We start from the raw sequence: 12188 nt of genomic DNA on the forward strand, positions 1-12188 counted from the left end.
ACAGTCTTATTCACCCCCCTTCAAATAAAGTGTTACCGTAGATTTTGACCTGCTCATCTTTATGGGTAGTGTAAAGGGATTCCTTGTAAATTTTAAATTTGGTCTCCCATGGTGACTGACGACTGCAAATCCTCTGCAAATAAATCTGTTGTTTTAGCTGCATTGACTGCTTGGTTGAATTTTTTTTTTTTTTTTTTTTTGCTTTTTTAATTTTTTTGAGCTTGTTGAGTATTTCTCCTTTTCTGAATTGACTTCAGCATGCCTTGGGACTGGAGAACACAGGAAAGAAAAATGACCAAGTGAATGATTGTTGCAGTCAAAGTGAGAATATCTACCTCTACTATTACAGTCTTACAATAAAAACCCAGAAAGTCTCATTTGTTTTCATTCATTACTCTCTTTTGTGGCAATAACAATCATCAAAACCAGCAGGCTATGAAATTTATAAGACTGAGCCAAGGTTCTTTTTTTTCTCCTCCCTACATTCATTTTATTTTATCTTATTTCACTTTGAAAGAGCAGAGAAAGGTAATGCTTTTCTCCTCTATAACCCTGGACAGATGAATGGATCCAGAGATCATTGCTGGTCCTCATATTCCTCCTCTGAGTTCACAGGGACCATTTTCTTTTCCATGTTAGCTCTAACAAAAGATGATAGAAAACGTGAAAGAGGGCCGTGTGTTTAGGAAACAACAGAGCACATGCGAGACGTTAGTGGCAGAGTTATCACTTTTTGGTTTATTTTCCAGTTTCTAACATCTGCCACACTGTTTCTGATTTTATTGAAAATCAACTTTCATACCATCCATCTCATGAGTTGGTTCTGATGGGCTCCTGTTCCAGACTGCTTGTGAATTGGGATCAAGGGTGTGGAGTTCACCGTGTTTTGTTGAGTCATCAGGTACGTTACTTTAGCTGTCATATCAGCATCATGTGTTATATTTATCATATATTTAAAGGTCGATTTAATATCTGAGAATTACATTTTCCAGATGTTCCATAAGTAGCCACATAAAGACTAAAAACTTTCATAATAAAACAAGCTTGCAGTCAAGTTTCACTTTTAGTTTCATGAGGTTTCATAAGGTTGGTGAAAAAAATGTAATTCATAGATTAAGTGATTAGTAAATCATATATTGCTGCAATATCAGAGTCACAGTGGCATTAAAAATGCGAAGGCAGCTCTCACACAGAAGGATTTCATTTATTAGTTAGAAAATAAATAGTTCATATTTCCAAATTCTACTAAATTTGAAACTTTGAAATCCATGTAGAATATTCGTCTTATATGAAAACTGCAGTCTGTTTGGAAGGCTGTTGACTAATGATTTACATCATCCATCGTTCAGATGCATTTTGGAAGAACCGAGACGAGCAGAAACTACCTGATGCTCTTTTAAAAGAGAAATCTGTAGCCATTCTTGCTGAACATAAACATTATGTTGTTCTTGTCTGATCTCCCTCATCATCATCTGAAAAGCCACAGGCAGGTCATCCAAGCACACATTTTATGTCTGAAGTCATGTTGTTGTGCAGAGTCAAGTTTTGTAATGTCCGTCTCAAATAACCGCAGGCGTCCTAGAAAAGACATTGGTATGATTTCATCATCTCTCTCTTAATGCTGGTAAGTTTTTGCACAAATTGGATAGATAGCAAGATGACAGATACATTTCACATATGCACCATTGTGGGCATAAATGCCATAAAAACTGTGGTTTTCAAAGGATTTATCAAAGCTGCTGTGTTTCCAGGGTGGAATGAATACAGAATACCTCAATGGCTTTAAAAACAGGAACTGGATGGACAAGTTTGATTGTGATTGTTTTACTTTCTTCTACACAATCCACCCATTTATTGTCCTCTGTATATCCAAAATGGGGTAATGGAAATAAAGGGAATTTCAGACTTCTCCCTCTGTGGTGACTCTCTCCAGGTCATTCTGGGATGTGACCAGAATGACACATCGAACCTGTTATTACCAGATTAGAAGTCAGATATGTTGTTCTTCTCAGCATATTCTGGGTTTATCTCAGAGATCTCCTTGTAGAAAGGAGAGTTAACCAGACACCATTTTCTTCATCAGCTCCCAGTGTTCTGGTCAAGGCCACCTAACCCGAGACCAAAACAAGACCAAGACCAGAGTGTATCGAGACCGAGACAAGACCAAGACTTTTAGGGTCCGAGACCAAGTCAAGACCAAGACAGAGGGAAGTCGAGACCAAGACCAGCGCCAGTATGTGACAATAAAATGTGAAACATGATCAAAATCATTAAAATTGATCTAAAAGACCCACATTCACATAAAAACACCTAGATATTTAACACAGAGAACTGGAATAAACATAAACATCTTTATTTAGTACTTCTGTGTAGTAATCACAGAATTTCAAACAATTAATCAAAGTCGATCAAAATAGTATTTTCTCTGCCTTTCATGAACAGTACATACATTTATGTTGTTTTTAAATGTGCTATTTCAAAGCAATGTGCAAATGTGTAAAACTGAAAAAATGCCAATCATTTCTCTTGTTTCTCTCTCATATACAGATTAAAGCTACATTATATAACTTTTCTTAAATAAATCTATATCTGTCACCAAGTTGTGACAATATGTTATGAGACAGTTAATTTGTTGAAAAAAAAAGATTGATCTCCTTCACTTCCTCCCTGAGCTACTACTGCCATCTGCAGAAATACAAACCCCACTGAAATACGTGCACAAAAACCTGACTGACTTTTGTCAGTTCTGTTGCTGGATCAGATGGTTTGTTTTTGACCAAGCAGTGTATTTCTCTAGTTAGCACTGGGAACGTGGAGAAAAGGCATAAGAGCTCAATATTTTCACAGCTTGTCGGTCTCACAACATAATGACTTAAATATGTAAAAAAAAGAAAGAAAAAAAAAAAAAAATATATATATATATATATATATATATATATATATATATATATATATATATATATATATATATATATGACTTTTATAAAGATATTTTGTTTTATCAGTTACATACTGCACATTTAACGTTGCTGTTGAATGAATGTAGCAACTTATACATAACATACATAATAAAGAAATCTGACATTTAGAGGCCCAACTGCATGTGTTTCAAAAATAAAATTACACAACTGGAAGCAGTTTCATAATATGCCAAAACTTTAGAAAACTTCAGTGGCAAAACTCGAGAACAAGAATAACCATGTAGTTGAACAGTGGTTGAAATAAAGTAGGTGACACATAAAATTAGTTTAAAGCAAGGTTTCATTGCACTTCAGAAAGACTAGAGACTGCAGCATTTTTGCGCCTAAACGTGCACAATGGGGTCTCATTACAATGCCTCCTCGACTAAAAACTCTTTGCACTGGTGCAGAGGAGGCAGGGACGGATAGCACTTTCAAAGCCAAATTGTGCAGTTGAGGATATTTGGACTGGTTTTCTCCCCAGAAGGCAAGAGCATTCACTGTCACAGTCTCTTATATCAGTAAGGTATTTGTTTAATTATGTTGCAATACTTGAATTCTGGACAGAGGAGCTGTGCTTCTTATGTGACTTGTAGCGTGACAGAAGTCGAGGGCATTTGGCTGGTGGCGAATCACTGGTTGGATCCACATTCATGGCTTCTGAGCACTTGTCATCTGCACTGTCCATCATGTTCTCCACCCTCCAAATATCAATGTGTCTGAAAAACACAAATACAATGACTGTTAGTTTTCAAGAACTTTGAGTGTACAAAATAATGTTTATGACAAAAATAAACAGATGAAAAGAAGACTATAAATTCCACTTTATGATTTAAGGCTTTATGTGCAACAAATTTCAAACATTAAGATTTACAATTTTGCAAATAAGACTTTTGTTCAGGAAAGAAAAATGCATACCAACCTGTCAGTGTCTTCTTAAGTTCATCTCTGAACTTCTTCACCGATGCTGCATTTCCTCCGTTGGTAACGTCTAAATCCACGCACCTTAAGCCAAAGCCAAACTGTGGATCCAGCATGGTAGCAAAGAAGTACACATCATGGTTAAAAGGTTCCTCTCTTCTCTCTTCCGCTGTCTTTGGCCATGTTTGTTTTTGTAAAGATTCCAGAAAATCTTTTCACCAGAGACTGCTGGAGGGCCCTGACCAACGGCCGGCACTGCATTCGGGTCTCCTCCATCTTGAGCAGGTGTGTGTTAAAGTCCAGCACAGTTGGAACCACCATACTAATAGTCACTGATCTTTCCCCTTAGGTCAGCTCTGTTGCTTCAGCAAATGGAGAAAGGACTACACATAGCTCATTAAGCTGGTTCCACTCCCGTGCACTGAACACACATCATCATAGTCTTTGTTGCACATTTCACTGAGTGATTTGTGTTCTAGAGTTGGAAGGGCCTGTACTTGTTTAAATGTACTGTTCCAACGAGATGTATTTGCAGCTGGAACATTTTTATTGGTGCCAAATGCAGCCTCAAACTTATCTTTAAATTGCAAGCTGCTATGGGAAAGGCTTACAAACTTTGACGTTTTTGCTATGGTGCGAGAAATGACGTTCACCATATGACCATGGTAAGTCAATGTCTTCCTCTGAATTAATGTCATCCCACAAGTGCTTGTCAGACCAAGTATGGGGTTCAAACAAATGACTTTGGCGTTATTAGCAACACGCTCTGACCAGCTGAGCTAACCGGCCAAACATGATACTGTCATCTCATCGATGGGGTTAACGGTCAGCAAGAATTCTATGGCGCAGTGGTCTGTACTCTGAATCCAGGTATCTGAGTGAAAGCCTCACTAGAATCTTGAAGCATCTGACATCTTCAAATTTGGAATCTAAAACTGAAACAGAAGAAGCATTCAGTTTCTGTAGTGTAGTGGTTATCACGTTTGCTTAACACGTGAAAGGTCTCTGGTTCGAAACCAGACAGAAACAGATTTTGTATGTTATGCTTCTCACAGGGTGCAGTGAGAGAACAAGAGTTTTCGTGATGGTTCATTTGCCAACCGACTTCATTGTAGGCATCTTTGAAATCGAGGCTACTTTACTTAAAATGCCACTTGGTGGTTCTATGGTGTAATGGTTAGCACTCTGGACTCTGAATCCAGAGATCTGAGTTCAAGTCTCAGTAGAACCATTTGTCTCTGTTCCTGACATCTTCAATACATTTCTTTTTATCCCAGGCTTAGTTTATGGACTGTAATGTGAAATTAGGCACAAATATAAGTCTGACAGTTTGTTCACCCAGTTACTGAGTTTTCATGGATTTCAGAAAAAGTGCATGATCTTACCACAATAAACCACAATTTGAGAAAAGTGCTCGTATTCTAATGTTTTTTGGATCAAAATGTAAAATGTTTAAATTAAATCCTTTTGTTACTTTGCAGTCTTGATTGTTTCAAACACTATATTTCAACTGGCCAGTATGGGGTTTGAACCCATGATCTTGGCAATATTAGCAACATGCTCTGACCAGCTGAGCAAACCGACCTTTCAGATTGATGAGTTTTCATCGATTTGCTAAAAACGTAGATGATCTTAACAAAAGTGCTCATATTCTAATGTTTTTCAATGTCAACTTGCATAAAGGTATACTTCCTAGCACTTTTTTATTTTGAAGTGTTGATTGTGTTTAAGAGCCATTATTTATTTTGAATTCATGAACCATTATTTATTTTGAAGTATGGATTTTAGTTTTGAACCATTTTGTAGTTTTAAGTGTTGATTGTTGTATTTATTTGGAAGTGTTGATTTTATTGCTTACCCTTTTTATATTTTGAAATGTTGATTGTCTGAAGGACCTTAGATATGAATTGACCAGTACGGGGATTGAACCCATGACCTCAGTGTTACCAGCACCACGCTCCGACCTGCTGAGCTATCCTACCTTAGAAACTGTTGAGTTTTCTTGGATTTAAGAAGAACTTACATGATTTTACCACAATTTAGATTGGATAAAAATGCTCATATTCCTATGTTTATCAAAATCAACATATGAAATGGTTTAACATAAATCCTCTTGCTACTTTGAAGTCAATTATCTGAAAAAATGTGTATTTAAACTGGCAAGTATGGGGTTTGAACCCATGACTTTGGCGTTATTAGCACCACGCTCTGACCAGCTGAGCTAACCGGCCATACATGATACTGTCATCTCATCGATGGGGTTAACGGTCAGCAAGAATTCTATGGCGCAGTGGTCTGTACTCTGAATCCAGGTATCTGAGTGAAAGCCTCACTAGAATCTTGAAGCATCTGACATCTTCAAATTTGGAATCTAAAACTGAAACAGAAGAAGCGTTCAGTTTCTGTAGTGTAGTGGTTATCACGTTTGCTTAACACGCAAAAGGTCTCTGGTTCGAAACCAGACAGAAACAGATTTTGTATGTTATGCTTCTCACAGGGTGCAGTGAGAGAACAAGAGTTTTCGTGATGGTTCATTTGCCAACCGACTTCATTGTAGGCATCTTTGAAATCGAGGCTACTTTACTTAAAATGCCACTTGGTGGTTCTATGGTGTAATGGTTAGCACTCTGGACTCTGAATCCAGAGATCTGAGTTCAAGTCTCAGTAGAACCATTTGTCTCTGTTCCTGACATCTTCAATACATTTCTTTTTATCCCAGGCTTAGTTTATGGACTGTAATGTGAAATTAGGCACAAATATAAGTCTGACAGTTTGTTCACCCAGTTACTGAGTTTTCATGAATTTCAGAAAAAGTGCATGATCTTACCACAATAAACCACAATTTGAGAAAAGTGCTCGTATTCTAATGTTTTTTGGATCAAAATGTAAAATGTTTAAATTAAATCCTTTTGTTACTTTGCAGTCTTGATTGTTTCAAACACTATATTTCAACTGGCCAGTATGGGGTTTGAACCCATGATCTTGGCAATATTAGCAACATGCTCTGACCAGCTGAGCAAACCAACCTTTCAGATTGATGAGTTTTCATCGATTTGCTAAAAACGTAGATGATCTTAACAAAAGTGCTCATATTCTAATGTTTTTCAATGTCAACTTGCATAAAGGTATACTTCCTAGCACTTTTTTATTTTAAAGTGTTGATTGTGTTTAAGAGCCATTATTTATTTTGAATTCATGAACCATTATTTATTTTGAAGTATGGATTTTAGTTTTGAACCATTTTGTAGTTTTAAGTGTTGATTGTTGTTTTTATTTGGAAGTGTTGATTTTATTGCTTACCCTTTTTATATTTTGAAATGTTGATTGTCTGAAAGACCTTAGATATGAATTGACCAGTATGGGGATTGAACCCATGACCTCAGTGTTACCAGCACCATGCTCCGACCTGCTGAGCTATCCTACCTTAGAAACTGTTGAGTTTTCTTGGATTTAAGAAGAACTTACATGATTTTACCACAATTTAGATTGGATAAAAATGCTCATATTCCTATGTTTTTCAAAATCAACATATGAAATGGTTTAACATAAATCCTCTTGCTACTTTGAAGTCAATTATCTGAAAAAATGTGTATTTAAACTGGCCAGTATGGGGTTTGAACCCATGACTTTGGCGTTATTAGCACCACGCTCTGACCAGCTGAGCTAACCGGCCATACATGATACTGTCATCTCATCGATGGGGTTAACGGTCAGCAAGAATTCTATGGCGCAGTGGTCTGTACTCTGAATCCAGGTATCTGAGTGAAAGCCTCACTAGAATCTTGAAGCATCTGACATCTTCAAATTTGGAATCTAAAACTGAAACAGAAGAAGTGTTCAGTTTCTGTAGTGTAGTGGTTATCACGTTTGCTTAACACGCAAAAGGTCTCTGGTTCGAAACCAGACAGAAACAGATTTTGTATGTTATGCTTCTCACAGGGTGCAGTGAGAGAACAAGAGTTTTCGTGATGGTTCATTTGCCAACCGACTTCATTGTAGGCATCTTTGAAATCGAGGCTACTTTACTTAAAATGCCACTTGGTGGTTCTATGGTGTAATGGTTAGCACTCTGGACTTTGAATCCAGAGATCTGAGTTCAAGTCTCAGTAGAACCATTTGTCTCTGTTCCTGACATCTTCAATACATTTCTTTTTATCCCAGGCTTAGTTTATGGACTGTAATGTGAAATTAGGCACAAATATAAGTCTGACAGTTTGTTCACCCAGTTACTGAGTTTTCATGGATTTCAGAAAAAGTGCATGATCTTACCACAATAAACCACAATTTGAGAAAAGTGCTCGTATTCTAATGTTTTTTGGATCAAAATGTAAAATGTTTAAATTAAATCCTTTTGTTACTTTGCAGTCTTGATTGTTTCAAACACTATATTTCAACTGGCCAGTATGGGGTTTGAACCCATGATCTTGGCAATATTAGCAACATGCTCTGACCAGCTGAGCAAACCGACCTTTCAGATTGATGAGTTTTCATCGATTTGCTAAAAATGTAGATGATCTTAACAAAAGTGCTCATATTCTAATGTTTTTCAATGTCAACTTGCATAAAGGTATACTTCCTAGCACTTTTTTTATTTTAAAGTGTTGATTGTGTTTAAGAGCCATTATTTATTTTGAATTCATGAACCATTATTTATTTTGAAGTATGGATTTTAGTTTTGAACCATTTTGTAGTTTTAAGTGTTGATTGTTGTTTTTATTTGGAAGTGTTGATTTTATTGCTTACCCTTTTTATATTTTGAAATGTTGATTGTCTGAAAGACCTTAGATATGAATTGACCAGTACGGGGATTGAACCCATGACCTCAGTGTTACCAGCACCACGCTCCGACCTGCTGAGCTATCCTACCTTAGAAACTGTTGAGTTTTCTTGGATTTAAGAAGAACTTACATGATTTTACCACAATTTAGATTGGATAAAAATGCTCATATTCCTATGTTTTTCAAAATCAACATATGAAATGGTTTAACATAAATCCTCTTGCTACTTTGAAGTCAATTATCTGAAAAAATGTGTATTTAAACTGGCCAGTATGGGGTTTGAACCCATGACTTTGGCGTTATTAGCACCACGCTCTGACCAGCTGAGCTAACCGGCCATACATGATACTGTCATCTCATCGATGGGGTTAACGGTCAGCAAGAATTCTATGGCGCAGTGGTCTGTACTCTGAATCCAGGTATCTGAGTGAAAGCCTCACTAGAATCTTGAAGCATCTGACATCTTCAAATTTGGAATCTAAAACTGAAACAGAAGAAGCGTTCAGTTTCTGTAGTGTAGTGGTTATCACGTTTGCTTAACACGCAAAAGGTCTCTGGTTCAAAACCAGACAGAAACAGATTTTGTATGTTATGCTTCTCACAGGGTGCAGTGAGAGAACAAGAGTTTTCGTGATGGTTCATTTGCCAACCGACTTCATTGTAGGCATCTTTGAAATCGAGGCTACTTTACTTAAAATGCCACTTGGTGGTTCTATGGTGTAATGGTTAGCACTCTGGACTCTGAATCCAGAGATCTGAGTTCAAGTCTCAGTAGAACCATTTGTCTCTGTTCCTGACATCTTCAATACATTTCTTTTTATCCCAGGCTTAGTTTATGGACTGTAATGTGAAATTAGGCACAAATATAAGTCTGACAGTTTGTTCACCCAGTTACTGAGTTTTCATGGATTTCAGAAAAAGTGCATGATCTTACCACAATAAACCACAATTTGAGAAAAGTGCTCGTATTCTAATGTTTTTTGGATCAAAATGTAAAATGTTTAAATTAAATCCTTTTGTTACTTTGCAGTCTTGATTGTTTCAAACACTATATTTCAACTGGCCAGTATGGGGTTTGAACCCATGATCTTGGCAATATTAGCAACATGCTCTGACCAGCTGAGCAAACCGACCTTTCAGATTGATGAGTTTTCATCGATTTGCTAAAAACGTAGATGATCTTAACAAAAGTGCTCATATTCTAATGTTTTTCAATGTCAACTTGCATAAAGGTATACTTCCTAGCACTTTTTTATTTTAAAGTGTTGATTGTGTTTAAGAGCCATTATTTATTTTGAATTCATGAACCATTATTTATTTTGAAGTATGGATTTTAGTTTTGAACCATTTTGTAGTTTTAAGTGTTGATTGTTGTTTTTATTTGGAAGTGTTGATTTTATTGCTTACCCTTTTTATATTTTGAAATGTTGATTGTCTGAAAGACCTTAGATATGAATTGACCAGTACGGGGATTGAACCCATGACCTCAGTGTTACCAGCACCACGCTCCGACCTGCTGAGCTATCCTACCTTAGAAACTGTTGAGTTTTCTTGGATTTAAGAAGAACTTACATGATTTTACCACAATTTAGATTGGATAAAAATGCTCATATTCCTATGTTTTTCAAAATCAACATATGAAATGGTTTAACATAAATCCTCTTGCTACTTTGAAGTCAATTATCTGAAAAAATGTGTATTTAAACTGGCCAGTATGGGGTTTGAACCCATGACTTTGGCGTTATTAGCACCACGCTCTGACCAGCTGAGCTAACCGGCCATACATGATACTGTCATCTCATCGATGGGGTTAACGGTCAGCAAGAATTCTATGGCGCAGTGGTCTGTACTCTGAATCCAGGTATCTGAGTGAAAGCCTCACTAGAATCTTGAAGCATCTGACATCTTCAAATTTGGAATCTAAAACTGAAACAGAAGAAGCGTTCAGTTTCTGTAGTGTAGTGGTTATCACGTTTGCTTAACACGCAAAAGGTCTCTGGTTCGAAACCAGACAGAAACAGATTTTGTATGTTATGCTTCTCACAGGGTGCAGTGAGAGAACAAGAGTTTTCGTGATGGTTCATTTGCCAACCGACTTCATTGTAGGCATCTTTGAAATCGAGGCTACTTTACTTAAAATGCCACTTGGTGGTTCTATGGTGTAATGGTTAGCACTCTGGACTCTGAATCCAGAGATCTGAGTTCAAGTCTCAGTAGAACCATTTGTCTCTGTTCCTGACATCTTCAATACATTTCTTTTTATCCCAGGCTTAGTTTATGGACTGTAATGTGAAATTAGGCACAAATATAAGTCTGACAGTTTGTTCACCCAGTTACTGAGTTTTCATGGATTTCAGAAAAAGTGCATGATCTTACCACAATAAACCACAATTTGAGAAAAGTGCTCGTATTCTAATGTTTTTTGGATCAAAATGTAAAATGTTTAAATTAAATCCTTTTGTTACTTTGCAGTCTTGATTGTTTCAAACACTATATTTCAACTGGCCAGTATGGGGTTTGAACCCATGATCTTGGCAATATTAGCAACATGCTCTGACCAGCTGAGCAAACCGACCTTTCAGATTGATGAGTTTTCATCGATTTGCTAAAAACGTAGATGATCTTAACAAAAGTGCTCATATTCTAATGTTTTTCAATGTCAACTTGCATAAAGGTATACTTCCTAGCACTTTTTTATTTTAAAGTGTTGATTGTGTTTAAGAGCCATTATTTATTTTGAATTCATGAACCATTATTTATTTTGAAGTATGGATTTTAGTTTTGAACCATTTTGTAGTTTTAAGTGTTGATTGTTGTTTTTATTTGGAAGTGTTGATTTTATTGCTTACCCTTTTTATATTTTGAAATGTTGATTGTCTGAAAGACCTTAGATATGAATTGACCAGTACGGGGATTGAACCCATGACCTCAGTGTTACCAGCACCACGCTCCGACCTGCTGAGCTATCCTACCTTAGAAACTGTTGAGTTTTCTTGGATTTAAGAAGAACTTACATGATTTTACCACAATTTAGATTGGATAAAAATGCTCATATTCCTATGTTTTTCAAAATCAACATATGAAATGGTTTAACATAAATCCTCTTGCTACTTTGAAGTCAATTATCTGAAAAAATGTGTATTTAAACTGGCCAGTATGGGGTTTGAACCCATGACTTTGGCGTTATTAGCACCACGCTCTGACCAGCTGAGCTAACCGGCCATACATGATACTGTCATCTCATCGATGGGGTTAACGGTCAGCAAGAATTCTATGGCGCAGTGGTCTGTACTCTGAATCCAGGTATCTGAGTGAAAGCCTCACTAGAATCTTGAAGCATCTGACATCTTCAAATTTGGAATCTAAAACTGAAACAGAAGAAGCGTTCAGTTTCTGTAGTGTAGTGGTTATCACGTTTGCTTAACACGCAAAAGGTCTCTGGTTCGAAACCAGACAGAAACAGATTTTGTATGTTATGCTTCTCACAGGGTGCAGTGAGAGAACAAGAGTTTTCGTGATGGTTCATTTG

The 12188-nt window shown here is 36.8% G+C and overlaps 16 non-coding genes and 1 pseudogene across 16 annotated transcripts; 11 read left to right on the forward strand and 6 right to left on the reverse strand.

The window, feature by feature from the left end:
• Positions 1-3498: 3498 nt before the first annotated feature.
• On the reverse strand, positions 3499-4537 carry LOC148158303 (uncharacterized; annotated as a pseudogene).
• A 300-nt stretch (positions 4538-4837) lies between these two features.
• trnav-aac (transfer RNA valine (anticodon AAC)) lies at positions 4838-4910 on the forward strand. Its single transcript has one exon. It is a non-coding gene; the product is annotated as a tRNA-Val (tRNA).
• A 130-nt stretch (positions 4911-5040) lies between these two features.
• Positions 5041-5112, forward strand: trnaq-cug (transfer RNA glutamine (anticodon CUG)). The gene has a single exon. It is a non-coding gene; the product is annotated as a tRNA-Gln (tRNA).
• A 926-nt stretch (positions 5113-6038) lies between these two features.
• Positions 6039-6112, reverse strand: trnai-aau (transfer RNA isoleucine (anticodon AAU)). The gene has a single exon. It is a non-coding gene; the product is annotated as a tRNA-Ile (tRNA).
• Positions 6113-6279: 167 nt separating this feature from the next.
• Positions 6280-6352, forward strand: trnav-aac (transfer RNA valine (anticodon AAC)). Its single transcript has one exon. It is a non-coding gene; the product is annotated as a tRNA-Val (tRNA).
• A 130-nt stretch (positions 6353-6482) lies between these two features.
• On the forward strand, positions 6483-6554 carry trnaq-cug (transfer RNA glutamine (anticodon CUG)). Its single transcript has one exon. It is a non-coding gene; the product is annotated as a tRNA-Gln (tRNA).
• Positions 6555-7480: 926 nt separating this feature from the next.
• Positions 7481-7554, reverse strand: trnai-aau (transfer RNA isoleucine (anticodon AAU)). Its single transcript has one exon. It is a non-coding gene; the product is annotated as a tRNA-Ile (tRNA).
• Positions 7555-7721: 167 nt separating this feature from the next.
• trnav-aac (transfer RNA valine (anticodon AAC)) lies at positions 7722-7794 on the forward strand. The gene has a single exon. It is a non-coding gene; the product is annotated as a tRNA-Val (tRNA).
• Positions 7795-7924: 130 nt separating this feature from the next.
• Positions 7925-7996, forward strand: trnaq-uug (transfer RNA glutamine (anticodon UUG)). The gene has a single exon. It is a non-coding gene; the product is annotated as a tRNA-Gln (tRNA).
• A 927-nt stretch (positions 7997-8923) lies between these two features.
• Positions 8924-8997, reverse strand: trnai-aau (transfer RNA isoleucine (anticodon AAU)). The gene has a single exon. It is a non-coding gene; the product is annotated as a tRNA-Ile (tRNA).
• Positions 8998-9164: 167 nt separating this feature from the next.
• On the forward strand, positions 9165-9237 carry trnav-aac (transfer RNA valine (anticodon AAC)). The gene has a single exon. It is a non-coding gene; the product is annotated as a tRNA-Val (tRNA).
• Positions 9238-9367: 130 nt separating this feature from the next.
• Positions 9368-9439, forward strand: trnaq-cug (transfer RNA glutamine (anticodon CUG)). Its single transcript has one exon. It is a non-coding gene; the product is annotated as a tRNA-Gln (tRNA).
• Positions 9440-10365: 926 nt separating this feature from the next.
• On the reverse strand, positions 10366-10439 carry trnai-aau (transfer RNA isoleucine (anticodon AAU)). Its single transcript has one exon. It is a non-coding gene; the product is annotated as a tRNA-Ile (tRNA).
• Positions 10440-10606: 167 nt separating this feature from the next.
• Positions 10607-10679, forward strand: trnav-aac (transfer RNA valine (anticodon AAC)). Its single transcript has one exon. It is a non-coding gene; the product is annotated as a tRNA-Val (tRNA).
• A 130-nt stretch (positions 10680-10809) lies between these two features.
• On the forward strand, positions 10810-10881 carry trnaq-cug (transfer RNA glutamine (anticodon CUG)). The gene has a single exon. It is a non-coding gene; the product is annotated as a tRNA-Gln (tRNA).
• A 926-nt stretch (positions 10882-11807) lies between these two features.
• trnai-aau (transfer RNA isoleucine (anticodon AAU)) lies at positions 11808-11881 on the reverse strand. Its single transcript has one exon. It is a non-coding gene; the product is annotated as a tRNA-Ile (tRNA).
• Positions 11882-12048: 167 nt separating this feature from the next.
• trnav-aac (transfer RNA valine (anticodon AAC)) lies at positions 12049-12121 on the forward strand. Its single transcript has one exon. It is a non-coding gene; the product is annotated as a tRNA-Val (tRNA).
• The last annotated feature ends 67 nt before the right edge of the window (positions 12122-12188 follow it).

This window comes from Poecilia mexicana, unplaced genomic scaffold, assembly GCF_051168715.1.
Source record: "Poecilia mexicana isolate PSO_F unplaced genomic scaffold, ASM5116871v1 scaffold_7, whole genome shotgun sequence".
Lineage (NCBI taxonomy): Eukaryota > Metazoa > Chordata > Actinopteri > Cyprinodontiformes > Poeciliidae > Poecilia > Poecilia mexicana.